General features: G+C 42.9%; 1 protein-coding gene and 1 pseudogene across 1 annotated transcript in view; one reads left to right on the top strand and one right to left on the bottom strand.

Annotated features, from left to right (window-relative positions):
* RBM20 (RNA binding motif protein 20) overlaps positions 1-22,983 on the bottom strand; it is a 209,983-nt gene that overhangs the window by 172,632 nt on the left and 14,368 nt on the right. The window lies entirely within an intron of this gene.
* LOC105756210 (cyclin-H pseudogene) lies at positions 10,474-11,769 on the top strand (annotated as a pseudogene).

Raw genomic sequence — 22,983 nt, 5'->3', positions numbered from 1 at the left:
GTGTTGTAAGTTCTATCACTGTGATGAGGTTATACTGATAGGGCTGACAAGATTAGATAGTGTCTTGATGCAATCTCTTGAGATATAAAAGAGAGAAGCGAGCAGAGACACATGGGAACCTCATACCACGAAGAAAGCAGTGCCGGGAGCAGAGTGCTTCCTTTGGACCTGAGGTTCCTGTGCAGAGAAGCTCCCAGACCAAAGGAAGACTGATGCATCACCAGGACCTTCCTCCAGAGCCGACGGAGAGAGAAAGCCTTCCCCTGGTGCTGACACCCTGAATTTGGACTTGCAGCCTACCTTACTGTGAAGAAATAAATTTCTCCTTGCTAAGGCCATCCGCTTGTGTTATTTCTGTTGTAGCAGCACTAGATGACTAAGACAGGCACTCACTATGTACCAGCTACCGTGCTAACACCTTACACAGCCTTCATCCTTGTGCCAACCCCAGGAAGAAGACAGAGGTATTTATAGATGCAAAGCTGAGGCTCCATTTTACACATGTGAAAACTGAGGCTTAAGGAGGCCAAGTTTCCTGCCCACGTCCACATGGCTAATTAGAGAGAAGCCTGGATTTTAACCCAGAACCGCTATACCACACAGCCTCTTTGTCTCTAAACGTAGGTTGAAGCAGAGTGTAAATGACTTTGTGCTCCAGGCCTGATGACTTGGAGTAAAACAAGTCACTCCGTGAATCAGCAGTACTGTGGACACTAGAACTTCTGGTCCACTGCTCTTCCTACTCTGTCACACTATGAAATGACATGTCTTGAATAAGTATGAAGTGATTCTACCCCAAACATTCTCCTACTGCCCAATTCTCCTGAAATAAAATTTGGATCTAGAAAACTCTTTAAAGTTAACAAGCTCAACCTCTCATGTTCCAGATGCAGAAACCAGGTCTCAGGGAAGCCAAGTTCTTTGACCAAGGGAGTTGGCAGCAAGATGGAGGTTAGAACCCCTGGCCTTCCACACTCAAGGGCGGCTTCCAGCACCAAACTGCATCTTACCAAAAATGAACCATGGAGGAGAAGTCACACAATCAGATTTTTCCTATGGGTCACCCCAAGTCAGGAGGGTCTCTTCTCCAGGGACATGGGGTGGGTGTGATACTGCTTTAACTAAAGTGAACCTTTTCACGAGAAGATTCATTATTCATGGTCTCAGTGTAGCCGTGGGCTCAAATGTGTCCTGAAACAGAATTCCATTTAGCGGCACCCTCATGGCCAAGTAATGGCCCTTAACGTTTAAAATGCCTTGACACCTAAACATGTTTTGCATCATCATTTTTAAACTTTGCTCTCTGGTTAGGTTTTTATAGGAAACTGTTTTGCACGAATAAACTTCTGAGTATTCCCATAACTCTATTCCACCTCCCCGCCTTGAGTTGAAAGAAATCCTTTCTTTTCCTTCATATTATTTGTCTCAATTTATTATTTTTATAGTTATCTGTATGCTTTTGGGCTTATACTTGTTTTCCCCTACTAGACTATAAGCTTCACCCATAAGGACCACATCTGTTTTGATCATCGCTCAGCATCTACTACAGCGCCTAGCCTGTACTGGGCACTCAATAAGTACTTCTCTTAGTTAAAAGAATTGTGAATTATGTGTCCCATGGGTTGGGCTGGGAAAACAACAAGCTAAGGAGGGTATGAACCCTCTTTGCTTCAAGCAAAGCAATTCAGAAGGCTATTATTTTGCCTATCAGGTTGACACCATTACCTTTGGGCACATACTCCATTAGATCAAGACAAACAACACGAGATCCATGCAGATCAAATCCACCGACTATTTAAGATCCCCTGTTTTAAAATTCACCTATTAGAAAATCTGAAAAATCAGACGATGGTCAACACTTCAGTTTTCCAAAATACTGCTTAGCTGCAAGCAGCCATTTGATTCTAGCCTTATTTGAAAACTTCAAAATCCTACAGTGACTTTGGAACTCTAATAATATTTTCAAATTTTCAGGCAAACTACCGTTTTTTTTTAAACTTCTATTTTTCCTCATAGCCTCTGCCATCCTCAAGTACCAAACCAATATTGCAATAGGAGCAACAAATAGTATTTGTTGGTTCCAAAGAAGCCGAAATTGATTACATTAAGGACACGGGGATAAGAACCAATAGGTTTGTCACAACCAAGGGGATTAAAATTCAGAAAAAGAAAAGCAATTGTTTTTCCTTATAGACACTTTCACTGTGGTTTTGGAATTCTTGGAGGAAGTAATTTAAGAAAAACTCTAAAACCGCAGAATATCACGCAGAGAAAAACTACCATGTGAACAGTTTGAGAAGTGCAGGAACTCAAGTGCGCAAAGCTCTAAGAGCTGTTGCCCTCCATGAATTCTGAGACCGATTTTCTAATCAGCATTTCATTTTAAAGCATGGTTTTTCTTTCACTGTTTTTTGGTGTTTTGTTTAAATGTCCCTGTCTTCATTATAATCATCTCATGCATTGTTTAACTCTATAGATACTTAAATATATTGCTTTCAACTATCTGTTTTTCCTTCCTCGAGACGCAGGGCAATTGTCTCTGGTCAGTACCATTAGGCAGCGAGAACCAGCGGGGCGAGGACCCCGACCATCGTAGTAGATCCCGACTTCAGCCCCTGGAATGCACAATAGGCACCAGATACTGAATTTCAGTACAATGGCCATGTCCTCGTTTTACCCTCCCCGTTTTGAAGGACAAAGAGAAATACAGTCGCTTTCCGGAGCACATGCAGAGCCACATCTGGAATTTGGAATGCACTCCAGGGGTGCTCCAGAGAAGGAATTCAGCACCTGGTATCTGTGTTGGCTAATTGTTATTGCAGTGACTGCCCAGTAAATTCTACCTGAATTATGTCTTGCCCTTCTCATTCTCAGAGACCTCGGTATAGCCCAACATGTATCTCAGAAATATAAGCCATAGCAGCCACCATTTCCTGTCTGCTCACTACCTGCCAGGTATTCTGCTAAGTGTGTATTGTCTCATTTAATCCTCCCAACAACTGTAGGTAAGCATGATTATTCTCCTCCTTTTATAAATGAGGGAACTTAGGATCAAAGAAGTTAAGAAATTTCCAAGGTCACAGCTAATAAGCAGCAGAGCCAGAATGTGAGCCCCGGTCTGTCTGACTCGAAAGACTGGGCTCCCCCAGAACCCAAGGGGCCACTGAATCACATTAATCCCCTCAGGAGCTCTCTACTGTCACTGTGCTGTTGTTGTTATTGTTAGTTGCTGTCAAGTCACTTCTGCCTCATGGCACCCCAGGTATGCAGAAGAGAACTGCTCCATAGGGTTTTTAAGGCTGTGACCTTTTGAAAGCAGATCACCAGGCCTGTCTTCTGAGATCATCTCTGGGTGGATTCAAACTGCCAACCTTTGGCTTGTAGTTGAACGCTTAACCATTTGCACCACTCCGGGAACCATAGCTGTCACTAAGAGGTAGTAAAACATCACAGTGAAGAACATGGGCTCTGAAACCAGGCTGCCCGATTTGGTCTATCTGAACCCAGCTCTGTCATAGACAAGCTGGAAGTTACTTAACTTCTTTACATCTCAGTTCCTCTGCTGTAAAGTGGACAAAATAACTGTTATCTATTTCATAGGGTTTCTGAGGATGAAATAAGATAGTACACGTGAAGCCCTTAGAACCACACCATAAGCATACAATAATTGTTAGCTGCCAATAATGTGGTTGTTGATGATGACGGTGGTGGTTTCAAGGATAAGTCTCTCTTCTTGACTTTGGATGCTCCTCCTAAACCCAGTCCCACCATCCTATATAACCTTTTCCCTATTACCACTCAGCATGAACTTTATTCTCCAAAACAGGCTCTCTTCCGCTTTATTCCCACCACCTTCTCCTCTGGTTATAATTTCACTTCCACCTATCAAAACCTGCCTGCTTCTTCAAGGCGCCCCTGCAAATCCCACCTCCTCCATGAAGTCTTCCCCAAACACTGAGGGCCCACTGGTCTTATCCTTCCAGACCATTTGCACATCCACAATGTTGACACTTAGAGCAGCAGCATCAAGCAGCAACACACTGTGAATACAGAATTATGTGTTGTCTTGAAACATTCATTAGCTATTTCAGCTTTGTTTGCCTTTTACCCACAACTTGGTTATACATTCCTTGAGGACAAATGTCAGATATTTCTATATCTTCCACAGGAGATGACACACAGCTACTGTGATTCCTAAAGTTACTGGCTTAAATTATTTTAAATGTTAAGAGTGGAGAATGAAATCAAGAAAGAGCCTAAAGAATAGAGTTCACTGACAGCCTCAAAAATACCAGACCCTGTGCTTGATCTCAAAGACTTAAACAGTGATCAATGTTAATGCCTGCACTTACTACCAGTTTATTAATATGCAGGCTTCCTAATGCAATTAAAATTATTTGGATAAAACAACTTCAACACCATTAATCCAGTGAGCTTCTAAGTGATCTTCATAGACTTGGGAGACATCACTGAGGTTGTATGATCATGACACAAATGTCTAGCTACAAGTTATATAATTTAAGTTTGCCTGTCATCTGGAAATGGGCTGGGAATTGGGAATAACTCTAAGGAGATGCTCAGAACTAAACTACAGGACACTGGAATCCCGCTGTAACATGGATGTAGGAGGGCAAATATAGCAGCCTTGGTTTTAAGAGTTTACTGTTGTAAACAACGCCCCTACGAAAGCCAGGCGCAAAATAAGCTGGCGATAGAAGTAAAAACCAGTTACCATCAGGTCGATTCCAACTCATGGAGACCCCACGTATGTCAGAGTAGAATTATGCTCCATAGAGTTTTCAATGACTGATTTTTTGGAAGCAGATTTCCAAGCCTTTCTTTAGAGGTGCCTATAGGTGGACTCAAACCGCCAACCTTTTGGTTAGCAGCCAAGCACATTAACCTTTTGTACCGCCTGGTGATTCAGGTAGAGGTTTTCTAATGGACTTTACAGACTATAAAGCTGATCGTGGACAACTCAAAAATGAACTTCACCCTAACAGTTCACTTGTCATTAAAGCCCAGCCCTCCCGATACGTTTGGAGACAGAATGGCTATGAGTGACTTCTGCATTTCCTCTCACCCACCTGACACACAAAAGGACTGAGATGCTGTCTGGAAGAGAAACCTCTCTCCCCAGACTTAAAAAGCTTACAAGAAATTATTTTTTTTACATAATTGCAAATTTTATAAACTTTTGAGCATCAATCATCAGGATTATGATGACTAGGGCGCTACACAGTAGAGCCTTGCGCTGTGTTCTTCTCTTGACTCTGTATATCTAAAATCATCTAGACAACATATTGTGCTCACAATCCTTCTTTGTCACATAGACAACACCTGTGTCTGCGTCCATAAAAATGAAGTTAGGTGTGAAAGATAAATGTACTGACAGCTCTAAAGAGAAAAAACTGACAGTGATTATAGGATGAGAAAAAAAAATAAGCAGGGAAAATAGTGTATTTGTATATTCAAGAGGATACAATGTGACATTAAAAATATTCTACTCAACTCCGAACAAAATTCTAACACACACACACACACACACACACACACACACACACACACAAAGACCAGATTTACTGGCCTGAAAGAGACTGGAGAAATCCCGAGAGTATGGCCCCCGGACACCCTTTTAGCTCAGTGGTGAAGTCACTTCCAAGGTTCAAACCGTTCAGCCAGGGATTGGACAGCCCCATAAAACAAAATGGGACTAATGAGGCACAGCAGTCCAGGGACAAGGACTAGAAGGCAGAAGGGGACAGGAAAGCTGGTGATAGGGAATCCATGGTTGAGTAAGGACAGCGTTGACATGTAGTGGGGTTCTTAACCATTGTCATAGGGCAACGTGTGTACTAACTGTTTAATGAGAAACTTTTGTTTTGTAAACCTTCATCTAAAGTGAGAATAGCAGCACAACTGGAAGAACGTAATTGATGTCACTGAACTGTACATGTAGAAACTTTTTAAATGGTGTAATTTTGGCTATGTGTATTTTCACCAAAAAAAATAAAGTCCTCCAAGGTCAAGAAAGGAGAGTGTTGACATATCGTGGGGTTGTTAACCAATGTCATAAAACAATATGTGTACTGACTATTTAATGAGAAACTATTTGTTCTGTAAACCTTCACCTAAAGTACAATAACAAATTTTTTTTTAATTGTATTAAGGAAAAGAATATGTTTCAATGGTATCATTTAATGTCAATCTTTTCACTATCAGAGGAATGAGGAACGTAGGAGAGAGAGGATGGAACACATCCAGCAACCTCAGAAACGTAAATGCTGACAACCTCAGCAAGCAATGACAAGACAAAAGTACAGGAGAAGGCTCAAAGTGTCATCAGGTCCAGTCCATGTCCCAGAAAGACACATCCTCAAAGTGGCAGGGGAGAGCCTCTCCCCTGGTGGACTCATTCTCCTCAAAAGTTTAAGAAGCCAGCCCAAAAAAGGTATATCCCACACAGACAATGGCATTGCCTTTTTATATGTGAGCAGTTCCTGGGTGGAGCAAATGATTAAGTGCTTGACTGCTAACTGAAAGGATGGCAGTTCAAACCCACCCAGAGGCACCTCTGAAGAAAGGCCTGGCAATCTGCTTCTGAAAGGTCACAGCCTTAAAAACCCTACGCAGTGCAGTTCTGCTCTGCACACATGGAGTCACCATAAGTCAGAACTGACTCGAGGGCAGCTGGTTGTTGGTTGGTTTTTATGCTTGACTCAAGCTTGTAGGTGACCAAGTCATGACAATTTCCAACAAGGCTCCACCTTAAACACACTTATCCAACACAACCAATAGAACCACCTTCATCTTGAAACACAACTAAAGTTCATTCTCCCAACTTCAGCATAGGCCAATGGCCTAAAAATGCAGGGAGCTGGAAATAAATGGGCTACGGATTGCAGCTCTAGGCTTCACATCATACGGGCTTCAGGACGAATGTCTCCTAAGTGCTCCTCACCGGTGGCATTGACCTCTGTACCTGACATGGACCCTGACAACACTCAGTGCTGGTGAGGCTGGCATGAAATATATGCTCACGCATCTCTAGCAGGAGTGAAAATCGGTACAAACCTTTTGTTGAAAATGCATATCAATCATCCTTGAAAATATTCCCACTCTTGCCCCAAATAATTACAATAATGAGACTATAACCTAATATGGAAAAACCTTTAGGCAGAAAGATGTTTACCACATAATTATTTTTAAAAATAAATAAACCTAAATAGCCAACAGGGGAATGGCCACATACACAGAATAGAATATTATGCAGTTAGTGTGTGCGTGTGTGTGTTTTAAATTGTGTGAAAAAAGCAGAATTCAAAATTGAACATATAGTAAAATTAAAGCTAGAAAAAAGAAAATCAATGTATAGAAAAAAGAAGACAAAGGGACTGACTATCCCAAATCGCAGTTGTTTGGAGAGTGCACCCATAAGGGTGTTTTCCCACTTTTCTGCTGTTCTATAACGAGCGCGGAGCCCTGGTGGCGCAGTGGTTAAGAGCTCAGCTGCTAACCTAAAGGTCAGCAGTTCGAATCCACCAGCTCGTGCTTGGAAATCCGATGGGGCAGTTCTACTCTGTCCAATAGGGTCGCTATGAGTTAGAATCCACTCGGCTGCAATGGGATAACAAGCATGTGTTAATAAGCTTTATCTGAAAAACTGATTAAGGTACAGGCGCAGCCCAGCACGTTGGAGGCACTGGCGCTCCAAAAGAAAGAAGCCGCATTCCCACTCCAGGAGAAAAGACCATCTCTCCGCGGGCTGCTATGACCCCCAGGCCTTGAAATGTCCCCAAGCCGGGTACAGAAGCTGCAGGTGGCGCATCTTTGCGGGGCGCTGGAGAACCTCCCGCGCGCCTGGAGAAGACCGTCCCGGCGCAGGGCACTGGACCGGTGACTTTCGGCCGAGGACCCCGGAAGCTCCGTGGGCCCGAGAGAGGACAGCAGTCAGCCCGGAGAGGCGAGTTTCCGCGGAGCGGGGACGCAGGGTCCTGGCACGGTGACACACGACGCGCTGAGATTTCTCAGGCTTCTAGAGTTTTTAAACACACACAAGGATTGAATTATTCGGAGAGCTCAGCAGAAATAACCAGGATTAAGGAGAGGAAAGCTGATCGAGCCATAAACACTGCTGCCACCTCCCGCGCCCTCCCGCCCGGCCGCAGGGGGCCCGGCGCAGCCTCACTACTGCCCCCACCCGCAGCGTCGCGCATCGCGCTCCAGCGACCCCGCTCCACGTGCGCGGAAAGAATCCAGGAGCGGCGGGGCGGTTTCCTGCAACCTCCCAGGTGAAAACGATCGCAGACATAAAAACCGGGGTGCCTCAATCCAATAAGGGAAGAAGGTCCCTAATACAGGCCCTAAAATACCGACATATGTGTACCCCCTGCGTGCCCAGGGAGGCCCAATTTCAGCATCTGCATTCCTCAGAGATGAGACGCTGACTGTCAGCATTGGCATCTCGGTGCCAGCTGACATTCTGTCCATCAGCCCCTACCCCATAGGGATATGGGGATCTCTGCTTTAAAAGCTCACGGAAGAATTCCTAAGAAATAAGAATAAACAAAACCAAAACCCGTTGTTCTCGAGTGGATTCCGACTCATAGCAACCCCTTAAGACAGAGGTGAACTGCACCATAGGGTTTCGAAGGAGCAGCTGGGGGATTCCAAACACAGAACCTTTGGTTAGCAGCCAAGCTCTTAACCACTGTGCCACCAGGGCTCGATAGGAATAGTAATAAGCACACCAAAATGGATCTGTTCTGTGAGTTAACATTTTAATATTTACCATTTCCAAAATTAATAATAATAATTAAGGGGTGGTTCTTGGCAATACAGTTAATAGGCGTGTAAAAATAAGAAAAACCCAAAATGTCACTTTATTTTTACTAAATGAGTATTCTTTTTTTATTTCAGACTAGTGAGATGTGTTTGCTTAACACCGTGCATAATACTCCCATAGGCACTATACAAATATTAACTCACTCCTAATAATAACAACCCTGTGAAGTAGGTACTGTGGTTATCCCTATTTTACAGAGGAGGTAATTGAGGCAAAGAGAGGTTAAATAACTTGCCCAAGGTCACACACCTGTAAGTGGTGAAGCTGGGATTCAAACCTAGGCAGAGTGGCTCCAGAGCCCACTAAGCTATCGTGAAACTCCTACCCTCATGTTACTGCTGACGTTAACAATTACAACTTTAATTTAAAGCAATATGGCAAATATATCAAGAGCAATAACAATATTCATACCCTTTGACCTAGTAATCCCAGTCCTGGGAAGTATTCCAAAGCTACATGCATGAAGACATCCATTACCTCAGTACTGATAAGAGTAAAAAAGTGGAACATAACTGTCCAACAGTAGGCAAATAATTAGATAAATTTCGGTAGATCTGCTCAGTGGAGTATCAAGCATTTGTGGAAAATTAAATGATGAACACGATGCAACTTCAAGAAAAAAATGTTTACAATATGCTAAGTAGAAAGGACAGAATATAAAATTGCATGTCATGTTTTTGTGTGATATTTTAAATACATGCGCATGACCGAACGTAAAAGGAATGAACACAAAATAGGCGACAACTGAGTTTGACAAAGAGATTCTTGGTGATTATTTTTTTCTTTCCAAAAGTTTCCCTGTGTGTTGTTACAGTAGGGTTGTTATAAATAAAATCTAGGAGACAGAAGGATGTCTCAAAGTATTTATGAGAATAAACCTTTTTTCCCCCCAAGCCAAGAGCATTCAGAAGGAAACTTGCAGTGAGGAAAGTTCTACTGTATTTCAATGTTCCCTTGGGCCAGCACTTGCCGGCCAGGGAAGGAGGAGAAGTGTGCTGGCAGCTAGAATTAGCATCCATCTCTGCCTTGGTGCTGGAGAATTCCAGCTGAGATGGACACTGAGGATGGCAGGCCTAGCATCAAACCCCACAAATCAAGTAACAGTGAAAGAAGCAAAGGCTAATACCAGATGCTTTTCACAGGCAAGCATGCTAAGTAAGCACAGTCCAGCTGTGAAAAAATCTAGGCTCATCCATATCTCACCAGAGGACAATTTAAGGATGTGCCACAACCTCCGCTTCCTTATCTGTATCTGTGAAATGGTGCCAGGAAATTGACTATTTCCTGGGTCCACGCTGAAACTCCAAGGTGTAAAATCCCTAGGCTCCCTAAAGGGTCAAGTTGAAGCCAGGAAAAAAGACAGAAATATCCTCCTTAACAAGAACCTCCAAATAAGGTAAAACTAAAAGGTTTCAAAGAGATGAATCATTAGAATCACTGAGGAATAAAGTTGAGTCAAGGTAAAAGCCAAGACAAAAATATCTGGAACAACCAAACAGGGTGAAATGAAATGGTTTCAAAGAAATGGTAAAACTGTATTTAATTCAGCAACACTGTTTATCAGGAGTTCGTTCTTTCACCAAGTCCCAGAAACTGCCTTATCCAAAAGCCAGCAAGCATCTCTCAGTCACTGCGTGCGTAAGGACTGTGACAGCATACAGCTTTCCTCACTAATAACTTAGCAATGGAATATCACCCCCAAATGATGCTCACTTGTGCGTTTCTACACTGCAAAGTAGATAAGAACAAAGCATCTAGTCCACAATTTGTTGGAAACCTTCGGGAGAGTCCTCTTGGACAAGAGAAGGCACTCGAACAGATTTTGGAATATGAACTACTTCTTATTCAGCAGCTTAATTTCCACCTTATCATCCACAATCCTTATAGACCATTTGAGGGCTTCCTTATTGAGTTAAAGACTCATTGTCCCATGTTGGAGAAGCCAGAGATTTTGAGGAAAACAGCTGATGACTTTCTTAATAGAGTGGCATTGACAGATGCTTACTTTATATACACACCTTCCCAAATTGCCCTGACTACCATTTTTTCTAGTGCCTCAAGGGCTGGAATGACCATGGAAAGTTATTTAACAGAGACTCTTATGCTGAAAGAGAACAGAACTTGCTTGTCACAGTTACCAGATATAATGAAAAGTATGAGAAACTTGGTAAAAAAGTATGAACCACCCAGATGTGAAGAAGTTGCTGCTCTGAAATAAAAGTCAGAGAGATGTCACTCTACTGAGCTTGCGCTTAATGTAATTCCGAACAAGAGGAAAGGCTATGAGGATGATTATGTCTCAAAGAAATCCAAACATGAGGAAGAAGAATGGACTGAGGATGACCTGGTAGAGTCTCTGTAACCATTTGAAGTTGATATTGCAATGCTAACTAATCGAGAGAAGAAGGAAGCACATCTGGCATTTAACTTTATTTTAAAAGTACAGTGTGAAACTGTGAAAACTTTGAAATATATTAAACTTTTTTTATTTATAGTTAAAAAAAAAAAAAAAACTAACTGGACAGACCCAAAAACATCAATTTGGCTGCAAGAGCCAGTCGCTTAAAATTTACTGCAACCGAGCGAAGGTGTAACGTTTTCAAATTTGAAAACAATCTTTAGAGCCTAAAAGTGTTATAACTTAACCCAAAATGTTATTGAAAGGAACATGAATGCATGCAAGTGGTTTATTGAACTGCACGCAAAAGCTCGTAAGAGATTGAAATTTTCAGACAGATGGCAGTGGCTGTGAGCACATCATACTTCATTTTGATTGCTTTTAACAGAAAACACAAATAATACATGGAAGGAGCTCATTGCTTAAATATCATTCCTATTCCCTCAAAATAAAATGACCACGCTGCCATATACACACACAGACACAGACTCACAAACACAGACACACAAAAACACACACAAACACGCTCAACAGACACACAAACTCACATAGACAAACACACCCACACACCAACATAAACACACACACACACACACACACACACACACACACACACACCCCTTTCCAGAGTTCCCCTTTCAGATTCCATCTGGAAACATTTTCATAGTTCTTCAGTCATAAACAACCTCACCGTCAGCGGATTAGCAAACGTAACTGGCATTTTAAATTAATCTTCTGCTTATCCTCAACGATGGCTTTCCTGCCATACCAGAAAATAGAAGGAAGTTTTTCCTCTGCTTAAAAACGACAACACGCAAAAGGGACTCAGGATAGCGTTCACGGAGTACACGTTCACGTGAAAGTACAAAGAGAAATGTTGCAAGTTTGATGAACTGTAAATATCTTTTCAACAACAACAAAAAAAACCACCATTTTTAAAATCACTTTTCAAAAACCAAACCAAAATGAGGGCCAGCACTTATAAGGGTAAACAGGTTTTTAAAAGTGTTTTACTTGAAAAAGTGTCCACAGGCAAATGCCCTAAAAAGTTCCAAAAAAGAACCTTGTCTGTTCCTGAATTTAGGTGAAACTTTAGACCGAAGAATCTGAAGAGTCAGGATCAGCTCTGCCCCGGCCCTCCCCTCCCCTCCCGGCCCTCAAAGAGTAGACATTAAAAAGATTTCAAAGGAAGAATTTAAGAAGGTTTCTAAACCTTTTCTCCAGCGCTCTCATCACTCATTGTGAACTCTCTGGACAGGAATGACACTTGTTAAGTTTTTTTTTCCTCTCCCTCCCTCCACCTGTCGTCCCAAGTCTTCCATGGTATGCCAGGGCCATTAGCACTTTCTACTTGAATGACAAGGTCTCCCCTGCAACCCAGCGTGTCCCGTTCAAACCAAGCAGCTGTCCCTCAATTGGACCCTCCTGAAAAAATATGTACCAATCAGGGGAGTCTTTATATCTAAAGAAGGAGCCCTGGTGGCGTGGTGGTTAAGCGCTAGGCTGCTAACAGAAAGGTCAGTGATTTGAACCTACCAGCTGCCCCATGGGAGAAAGATGTGGCAGTGTGCTTCCGTAAAGATTAACAGCTTTTGAAACCCTATGGGGCAGTTCTACTCTGTCTTATAGGGTCACTGTCAGTCAGAATCACTCAACAGCAATGGGTTTTTGGGTTTATATCTAAGCATCACAGAACAGCTATAGGTTGGTTGTTTAGTTTTTTCCCTTGTATGGGGTTTTCAGTATAATGACTGGCCCCACCTTAACCTTCTGGAATATGGGAAGCTGGAATGGGTGAAGATGCACAAATTCAGATCAAGAGGGGATGAGGTTAGTTGTCTAAGTTTCCTTTGGGCCTCCCCACTCTAGGTAGCCCAGCCACAGCTCAGGAATGCGGGGCAGGGATGCTTGGCGTAAGTAATTGACTTAAGGGAGATCTGAAGAAAGACTTCACGTTCACATTCATATGCTAAACTCGGTTAAAAATAGACCTCAAGGAGGGCCTGATCTCACTTTTTAATTTTAGCCTGATGATGAGCATGCCCTAAAGACAGAAAGTCACCAGGCATTTTCCTGAGTGCAGTGATCTTCATATTTTTATAAAAAGGAAATGCAGCATGTTCTATTAATAAAAGTGCTGTAGCCTCAGTTAAATCTGGACAGTTAATAAACCAGGGCTCCCTCTGGCTTCGCTGCCCGAGGTCAGCCACTCACTCACACCCAGGCCCCAGCAAGTGGGCAAGTCACATGCAGCGGGTAATCTGAGCTGGACATAGCGAGCCCAGGGGTGAGAGGCCACAGTGGATGGCACTGTGATCAGTGAGGCTCTGCAAGGTATGGCTCCTGGACGCTTCCCAGGTGACCAGGTGACTCAACCAACTGCAGTCGCCAATAGATCTTAAAGGGCTGCTGAAAAGATCCCTGTTCGCAGGATGGAGCCCTGAGTGTCATTAGATTTGGGGAGGGAATGGGGACTAGGTTATGCTTAAAAGAGGTAAAGAGCAGAAGGAAGAGAAAACACAGTGCTTGCTTCAGAAAGGACCACGGAATGCAATTTCGCCTTTTCCTGCTCATCTCAAAGATGAGATATTTAAGTAGTCTCCAGCTATTTACCCATCTGTCTAAAAGAAGCCCTGGTGGCACAGTGGTTAAAGTGTTTGGCTGCTAACTGAAAGGTCAGTGATTCAAACCCACCAGCTGCTCCTCGGGAAAAAGATGTGGCAGTCTGCTTCCATAAAGATTCCAGCCTTGGAAACTCTATGGGACAGTTCTACTCTGTCCTATAGGGTCGCTATGAGTTGGAATCGACTCTATGGCAATGGGTTTGGTTTTTTTGGTTGTTCCTTTTCTACCCACCTAAGAAGGATCTTCCACAGCTGCCCGTGACTATCAAGCCACATAAGAAAATAAAACCTGGCCAGGTGGAAAAATTACCGTCCTTAATGAGCACCCAGCCTTGTCACCCAGTTGTTGTCTGGAGCCCTGAAGTCAACTGGGATTCACAGCAATCCCATATGACAGAGCAGAACAGCCCCAGGGGGTTTTCTAGGCTGTAATCTTTACTGGAGCAGATTGCCAAATCTTTTCTCCCATGGAGCTGCTGGTGGGTTCAAATCACTGAGCTTTCAGTTAGTGGCTGAGCATTTAACCACTGTACCACCAGGGCTCCTTTCCTCACCCAGACAAAATGGTAATTTCATATTTAGGCAAGGCTGCTCCAGGACCCCCAGAGAGTGCTGGAAGAATGTGCTCAGGCTAAGTGGGGATACCCAGGTCACGAGGCACTTAAAAACACAGTTCCCAACCCAGCTTTGAGATTCGTTAGATCTTTGTGAACTGTGCTTCTTCCTTTATTTTCTATTTGAGGCCTTACTGTTCACCAGGCACTGTGTTAAACATGATATGGACAATTTCATTTGATCCTCCCAACAACCAGATGGCGTTGGTTAAAGAAACTGAGGCACAGAACTGGGTAAGGTCACAGAGCTGGGTGATGGGGCACGCTACTGTAACTCAGGTCTCTCTCAATCAAAGCCCAGGCTAGTGGCAACAGAAAAGGCACAAGGTCAAGGTGGAGGCAGGGAGTTGTCTTCCATCTTCTAGCCTTACACTTGAGTAAATTTCCCTCCCCTAAAGGAAGACAACTCTGATGTCTTGGTTCTATTTTTTGGTTACTGTTTTGCTTTTGTCCCCATTTTCTCAAGTTTATATTATGACTGCTTGTAAATCTTCATTCTAAACAGTCCCACAATGGTCAGAGCCTCAAGAGGGACATAATTCTGCAGGGTAGGATGGAAAGACCACAAACTTTGGGGCCAGACAGAAGTGAGGTAGAATCCCAGCCCTTCCACTCTTTGGCCAGGTGATTTCAAGGGTACACTCCACAGCCCAAAATTTAATTCAAGGACATCTGAAATCGGGACTGGCCAACAAAGCTGGTGGGTTTTGTTTTTTTGAACTCTTACTATGGAAATTTTCTAACTATACAAAGGTAAAGAGAACAATATAATGAATCCCCATGATCCCATCACCCAGTTTCAACAATTATTAACCTAGGGCCAATTTTGTTTATTCTATACTCATCCGCACCCCCCACCCTATTATCTTGAAGCTAATTCCAGACATATCATTTCATCTACAAATACTTTAGCATAGAGCTCCTAAATATAATTTTTGTTATCTTATGTAATCATAGTACTATCACCACAACTATAAATAAGTAAATAACAAAATAAATAAATAATACACGAATAAACAATTCCTTAACCCTGATCCCTAATCTGTTCAAATTTCCTAGGTTATTTCATAATTTTTTCTACAGTTGGTTTGTTTGCTCTAAGATTCAAACAAGGATTATAGACTGCATTTTGCTGATAAATATTTTAAATCTCTTTTCACCTATAGATAATCCCTCCTGCTGTTTTTATTCTTGAAATTTATTGTTTGAAGAAACCAAGTCTTTGGCCTGAGGAATGGCCCACATGCCAGACTGGTTGATTTGATTTCCATGGTGTCTTTTTAACATGTTCCTCTGTTTCCTATATTGCCTACAAACTGGTAGTTAGATCCGGAGCCTAGCATAATTCCAGGTTCTGTTTTTGATGGTGTTGTGTACTTCCTACTGCATCACTTCAGGAGGCAACTGATGCCTGCAAGTCTTTCCTTTCTGTGTTGTTAAGATTAATCTCGAGTTTGAATGTTGTCGGCCTGATCCATCCACTATAAAATCTACCCGTCAGCTTCACCTAATGGATTACTAATGGGCCACCATTAGTAACTGCGTTGTCTAAACTATTTCACTAGGGGTTGCAAAATGGTGATACTCTGATTTTATCATTCCTTTTGTATGTATTAGACAGAATTCTTCTATTAAAAAAATTCCTAATCAAGTATTTGAATATTCTAATACAACCAATTTTTTTTAAAGGCAGAAGAGATGCCTGATTCTTTACCAACTTTCAGAATGAGTTGGTCCCCTAGCATCCACTAGTAGAGAGCATTAGATTTTCAACTCATGAATTTTACACATTTTAACATATTTGATGTATGTCAATCCATTATTAGTTATTAGTTATTCTTTTTAATGCTCAAGTTGCTCAGTTTTTAGCCAGTGGGAGCCCCTTTTGACAGGATACCAGTGGTCTTTGATGGCTTCTTTACTTTCTAGTACAAGAATTCCAGATCATCTTGTACATTCCTGCCCCAGGCCTGGAATCAGCCGTTTCTCTGAAGAGTTTTAATTCCTTTTAATAGGAAACTGTATTTAGAGGCCACAATCTGGACATTACAGGTGCTCATTGCTACTGGGTTGTCATTGTTTCTAGGCTTTTTAGTGGACAGAGTTAGGAAGTGTGTTATTTGTTTAAGGGAAAATACATCAGGAGTTCATACTGATATTTACAATTCAAATTTAGGATTTACATGCTTTTAACTTAACATATTTGATTATAAAAATTGTGCCTCTTTCCTTATATAATGAAAATCTTGATTTCTGACAATGTTAACATAACTACTTATTACATATATGTGTGTGTGTATATATATATATAAATAGCTTCAGAATTTTAATACCAATATTATTACTAACAGTATTACTAAAAATAGTTTAATATGCATTTGGAGTTCATTTTGATCTTCAGATATATCCCACTAAAAAAAAAAAAAAAACAAAACCCATTGCTGTCGAGTCGATTCTGACTCATAGCGACCGTACAGGACAGAGTAGAACTGCTCCATAGTTTCCAAGGAGCACGTGGTGGATTCGAACTGCCAACCTTGGTTAGCAGTCGTAGCTCTTAACCACTTTGCCACCAGGATTTCCATATCCCACTAGGAATGTATAATCAAATTGCTGTGTTTTAAAGTTATCTGAAATAATTCCCTGAGTGGTTAAGCTACCAACTTGAGATGTAAGTTCGTTTCATTTTCCTCTTGATTTTTGGGGATTACTTCTTTTTCCATTTTAATTTAATTTTGTTTATAATTAAGAAAAACTTTTACCTGGTTCCAAAGTCAAACTACAAAACAAAATACATCCAGAGAAGTCTAGCTTCTGTCCCTGGCCCATCCGTCTATTTCCTCTCTCCCATACAAGTAACCATTTTTATTGGTTTACTTTTCCATTTCTTTTAATTATAAGTAAATACATATGTATTTCTTAGATAAAATATAGTATACTGTATATATTTTCTGCACTCTGCTTTTTTCATTCAACAATATACCCTGGACATCATTCCACAGTGATATACAAAGATCGCCCTACTTCCTTTTTATAGCTACATAAAACTCAATGTATGGATATACCATAGTATATTCAACCCATCCCCTTTGATGGACGTTTATGTTGTTTCCAGTCTTTTGCTATTACAAAGACTGCCATGACAAAGAACCCTGTGCATATATCTTTTCTTATTTTTCCCCTGTATCTTCGGGATAACCAAAAACCTGCTGCCATCAAGGTGATTCTGACTCATAGTGACCCTATAGGACAGACTGGAACTTCCCCATAGGGTTTCCAAGGAGCAGCTGGTGGATTTGAACTACCGACCTTTTGGTTAGCAGTCGTGGCCCTTAACCACTGCACCACCAGGGCTCTGTTTTAGAACCCTATAAATAGAGTTGCTCAGTGAAAAGATAATGCATATGTAATTTTTGCTAGGTATTGCAAATTCCTGTCTATGGAGGTTGTACCATTTTACATTCCCATCACTAGGTGATATGTTTTACAGGCTAACTTTAATAATAATCTTTAATAATCTCTGAAATCTCAAAGACTTTAATTAAAAATCTCTAAAGGGACTTTAATTAAAGCCATCTAATTCAATTCTCCGGGTTTTGGACAAAGGAAATTTCTGTTGAGAAAGGTACAGTGATGTACTCAAGGAGCTGGCTTCATTCCCTGCCTTTTCTGATCTAGATGGGTACTTTACGCATAATTCTCTCTCCCCTAATTATATCAGAGATGTTAGGCACAGTATTAAATACTCAGATTGAAAATAACATAGGTTAGTTTAGGATTTCTCGAACTACACGCGGTTCCCTGAATTGGAAAATCAAAGTCCATGGGGTGGATTGAGGGAGGAAGGAGGAAGCAAGAGGAGTGTGTTGTGGGGGTGGGGGAGTGGGGTAAGGCTTCACTGTGCTTTCTCCTTCCGAATCACCTCTTTCACCCTTTCTAACGAAGCAGAGATCTGATTTGGATTTTTAATGGTACTGCACAGAATGCTGGCTCCTATCTACACAAACACCACCAAAAAGTATTTTGTCTGAGCTTCCCTTTTCCCCACTGGGTATCCTCCTAGCGTCTGAGATTGGGCAGCTTACAGACTTAGTCCCTTCTTTCTGCTGACCCTAATTCTAGCATCTCTCAAATCTGGTCCCTCCCCTCCGTCACCACTGCCACTGCCTTCATAAAAGTAGCTAACATTTATGACATTTCTACATCATTATCTCACTTACTCTTCACACTAACACTACGAGGTAGATGCCACTACCAGCCCCAATTTACAGCTGAAGAAATGGAAGTTCAGAGACATTAAGTAACTTGTCCAAGGTCACACAGCTACCAAGTAGGGAGGCATGATGCAAACCCAGGCATTCCAATTCCAAAACCTTAACTATTATGCTATCTTGCCTCCTCAACTCAGACCCTCATCCTCTCTCACTCAACTACTATAGGGGCCCCCTAACTGACCTCCCCACCTCTCCAGGTATACCCCTATACACACACACACACACACACACACACACACACACACACACACACACGCACGCACGCACTTCCCTCTGCCAATTATCCTCTCCTCTAAAATGTCCGGAGCCCTGGTGGTGCAATGGTTAAGAGCTCGGCTGCTAACCAAAAGGTTGGCAGTTCGAATCCACCAGCTGTTCCTTGGAAACCCTATGGGGCCGTTCTACTCTGTCACATAGCGTCGCTATGAGTCAGAATTCATTTAATGGCAATGTATTTGATTTTTTTTTTTTGTTCTATAATATCCCCAGCATGTCTCCAGAACACCAATCTCATTACATCGCCCCTCTGCTAACAAATGGCAACTCATAAGACAATGTCCAAACTCCTTACCTTGAGAAACAAGTTCTTTGTCACCTGTATCCTGCCTTGTTTTACAGCCTAGACTCTCACCCTTCCCAGCCACCCCAGCCCGTATCAGTACCCTCACAATTAGACACGCTCTGATCTCGAGCCAAGGAGAATTACTCTGAGGTCCCCCGTCCACCATGGTCTTCTCACCTCTGAAAAGGTATTTCTACCTAGAATGCTCTCCTCCCATCTCCCTCTATTGGCCTCCCCTCACCCCCCATCCCGAGAAGCCCATCCTTCTCCGAGCCTCTTCCTCCACCACCCCTCCATCACCTGCTGTAACTTGCATGAGTCTCAATCCCACACGCTCTATCCTCTCAACTTTCTTCTCCACCTACACCTGTAGGTAATCATTTTATTAGGTTTTCTTTTTGTTTATCCTTCCAGTATTTTTATGCAACTAAGGCAAAAATGAATATATATTCTCATTCTCTCCCTTTCGTTCACAAAAAGGTAGCCAACTATATACACTTTCCACATCCTGACATTTTTCCCTTAATATACCCTTACCCCCACATGTCTGTCAGTTTGTCGTACTGTGGGGGCTTACATGTTGCTGTGATGCTAGAAGCTATGCTATCAGTATTCAGATACCAGCATGGCAGACAAGCTTCAGCTGAGCTTCCAGACTAAGACAGACTAGGAAGTAGGACCTGGCAGTCTACTTCTGAAAGAATTAGCCAGTGAAAACCTTATGAATAGCAGCGGAACGTTGTCTGACATAGTGCCGAAGATGAGCCCCCCGGTTGGAAGGCACTCAGAATAACGGTCTACAGAGATGGTCCTCATACTACTGGGAGGATGTAACCGAACTTATTAACTAGTCCCTTATTGCTGGACGTGTGTGGTTGTTCTAGTCTTTTTGGTCCCTACTTCAAGTGGCTGGATCCCAGCCCTGCTGCTCTCACTCCAGCATCAAGATCCCACCAAATACACAGCTCAGGTCTCGGCCAAAGGGAGTCCCCCTGGACAGACAGCCACCAGAGCCAGGCCATAATGCAAGCGCCAAGTCGGTGATGTCCAGGCGAGGCGGACATCCCAGGTTCTGCACCTCCTTTTATCTTCAACAACCACACAAGAGACAGTGGCTATGATCTTCTAACATCTTACACATTTCAGGTTTCCTGGATCACAAAATTCAGATCCTGAAGACCAAGCCTAAGAGAAGACGCAAATGCCACAGTGTAACGATGGTTGGCATTTTTATTATGCCATTCGGTCCATAAGGGAGTGTCTTCTAGGTGCCAGCTACCGTTCTTAGGCCCTGGAGAGGTAAACCTCTGAGTAAAACTCCCCTGCTCCCTGGAATGCCCCTTAGAAGCAAGGATGGCAAAACTTTAGCGAACTAACTTTGGACACATCATCAGGAAAGACGAATCACTAGAACAGGACATCGTGTGTAGAGGGTCAGCAAAAAATGAGGGCAACCCTTAATGAGATGGACCGACACAAAACCCACAACAACCAGCTCAAACATATCAAAGATCACAGAGATGGCGCACAACTGGGCAGTTACATTCTATTACAGATAAGGTCACCATGAGTTGGAGCCAACTTGACAGTACCTAGCAACAACAACAGCTCTTGTAGAGCTTATGTAGTGGGGACAGCGTGGGAGGAGACAAAACAGACAATAAAAATGTGATAAATAAGTAAAACAAGTAAATTATATAATGCTATGAAAAAACAGAGCTAGGTGAGGGAGACTGGACAGGGAGTGATGGATTCAGGATACAATTTAAATAGGGTGGTCAGGGTAGGTCTCGTTGAGAAATCATGAGCAATAACTTATTTTTAGGACACCTTGTTTCAGTTGCCACAGGTCAACCATCTCCATCATTGCCATGGTTAAACTGTCATGATAGCAAATGCCAAGGTATCCCAGAATTTTAGTTGTCCTGATTATGTTGTTTTGGAAATTGCTTGAAATAAGTAGAGTGCTAGATTAGGGCTTAGAAAGTCTTTTTTTTTTTTGTGACCTAGAAATCTCTGGTGTTGAAAGCTCTGATGCAATGGGGTTTAAGAAGTGTTCCACCTGGTTCTTTCCACCATCTATTTTATTTGGATGGAATCTCACAGAAGAAATTCAGCCTGGAAATCACCTGTACTGTTAAAGGCACAATCAAGTCCCTGGCTGGAGACGACAGGGTGAGACAAAAAGTCAATGACATTAGAGTACACATGTGCTCGGCACTTCAGACCCACCAGTCCATGTTCATGTGTCATCTCATTGATTGTTATAACAAGCCCCACTCCCTGGGGGCTGAAAGAAGCCCCTGGCACCCCTTTAACAATGTGGAATCGGAGAGGCTAAGTGCCTTACCTCTGGTCACACAGCAGCTTCACAGTGAAGCCCAAACTACAGCTCAGGTATCTTGCTTCCTGAGTCTCAACTCCCCACTTATACTACTTCTGCAAACATCATGTTGATAGTTGCTGTGAAGTCATTTCCAACTCATGGTGACCCATGTGTGCACAGTAGAACTGCTCCATAGCGTTTTCAAGGCTGTGACCTTTCGGAAGCAGAACACCAGGCCTGTCTTCCAAGGCATCTCTGGGTGGGTTTGAATCATCGACCTTTCAGTTAGTAGTCCAGCACTTAGCCGTCTGTTCCACGCAGGAACTTCTTCCCCAGCATAAAGGCAGACTATTGTGTCCGTCTAGCGCTTTCGGACAGGCTGCCTGAATAAAACATAAGTTGGAGGAAACCAAACTTGAGACTCATCCTGTGTGGTTTTCTCATCACAAAGACAGTTAGGTCAAAAGTTAAGTTGCCTTGAAGTTGCTCATTCTCTATGTATCCAACAAACTATGTGCCAGGGACCTGCTAGGTGCCGAAGATCCCAAGATGAATATGACACTGGCCCCCACTTGCAAGGACTTTACGGGGTCTTTAGGGGAGACGAACAAGAGGTAAGTGTAGAGTAAATACTACAGTGGAGATCACAGTAAGAAGGGCACCAGCTCCCCTTTCCTGAATGGGGTCAGACCTTACATGGAAGAGATAAGGTCTAAGCAGAAACCATAAAGATGAACTGGAATGTTCTAGTTGAGGAGAGGGAAGGCGGTGTAGGCAGAAGGAAGAGGAGCGCAGAAACAGGACAGCAAGTCCAAGGGGCTGGAGAGCTAGGTGGGGGCAAATCAGGAAGGATCTTCTCTAGGCAGTCTGAATCCGAACCTGTAGGACTTTAAGCAAGGGATGGCAAGATTAAGACTGTGCCGGTGGGGAGAAAAGAGAGATCTGAGCACAGGCCCAGGGGGAGGCAGGCGGGAGGCTGCGAGGCCTGAATAAGGGAGATGGCAGTGGGCATGGAAAAGGGGGAGGGCCCAATAGAAAGGAAGAAAGTAGCATAAGTGGGAAGGAGTAGAAAGACCTGACTCTGGAGCCTGGGTCTCCAATCATTGGCTAGGTGACCCTGAGCTACTAGTAGTTATTTAATCCCTACCTACTTCACAGTGTTGTTGAAGTGTTGTCAAACGGGATAACCTGGGGGGGGGGGGAAGAGCGCCCTGTGAACCCTACAGCACTACAGGAATACAGTGCTGTTCACTTACAGCACCTCCCCCGCCCCCCCGCCCCCCCAACACTGTTGCATCTGTGGACGCCTCACGGCTGGGAGAGTTAAAATTCCCCTCACA

The sequence above is a fragment of the Trichechus manatus genome, unplaced genomic scaffold (genome assembly GCF_000243295.1).
Source record: "Trichechus manatus latirostris isolate Lorelei unplaced genomic scaffold, TriManLat1.0 scaffold00031, whole genome shotgun sequence".
NCBI classification, from domain to species: Eukaryota; Metazoa; Chordata; class Mammalia; order Sirenia; family Trichechidae; genus Trichechus; species Trichechus manatus.
The sequence above is the reverse complement of the archived record's forward strand: the minus strand, read 5'-3'. Positions and strand labels throughout refer to the sequence as shown.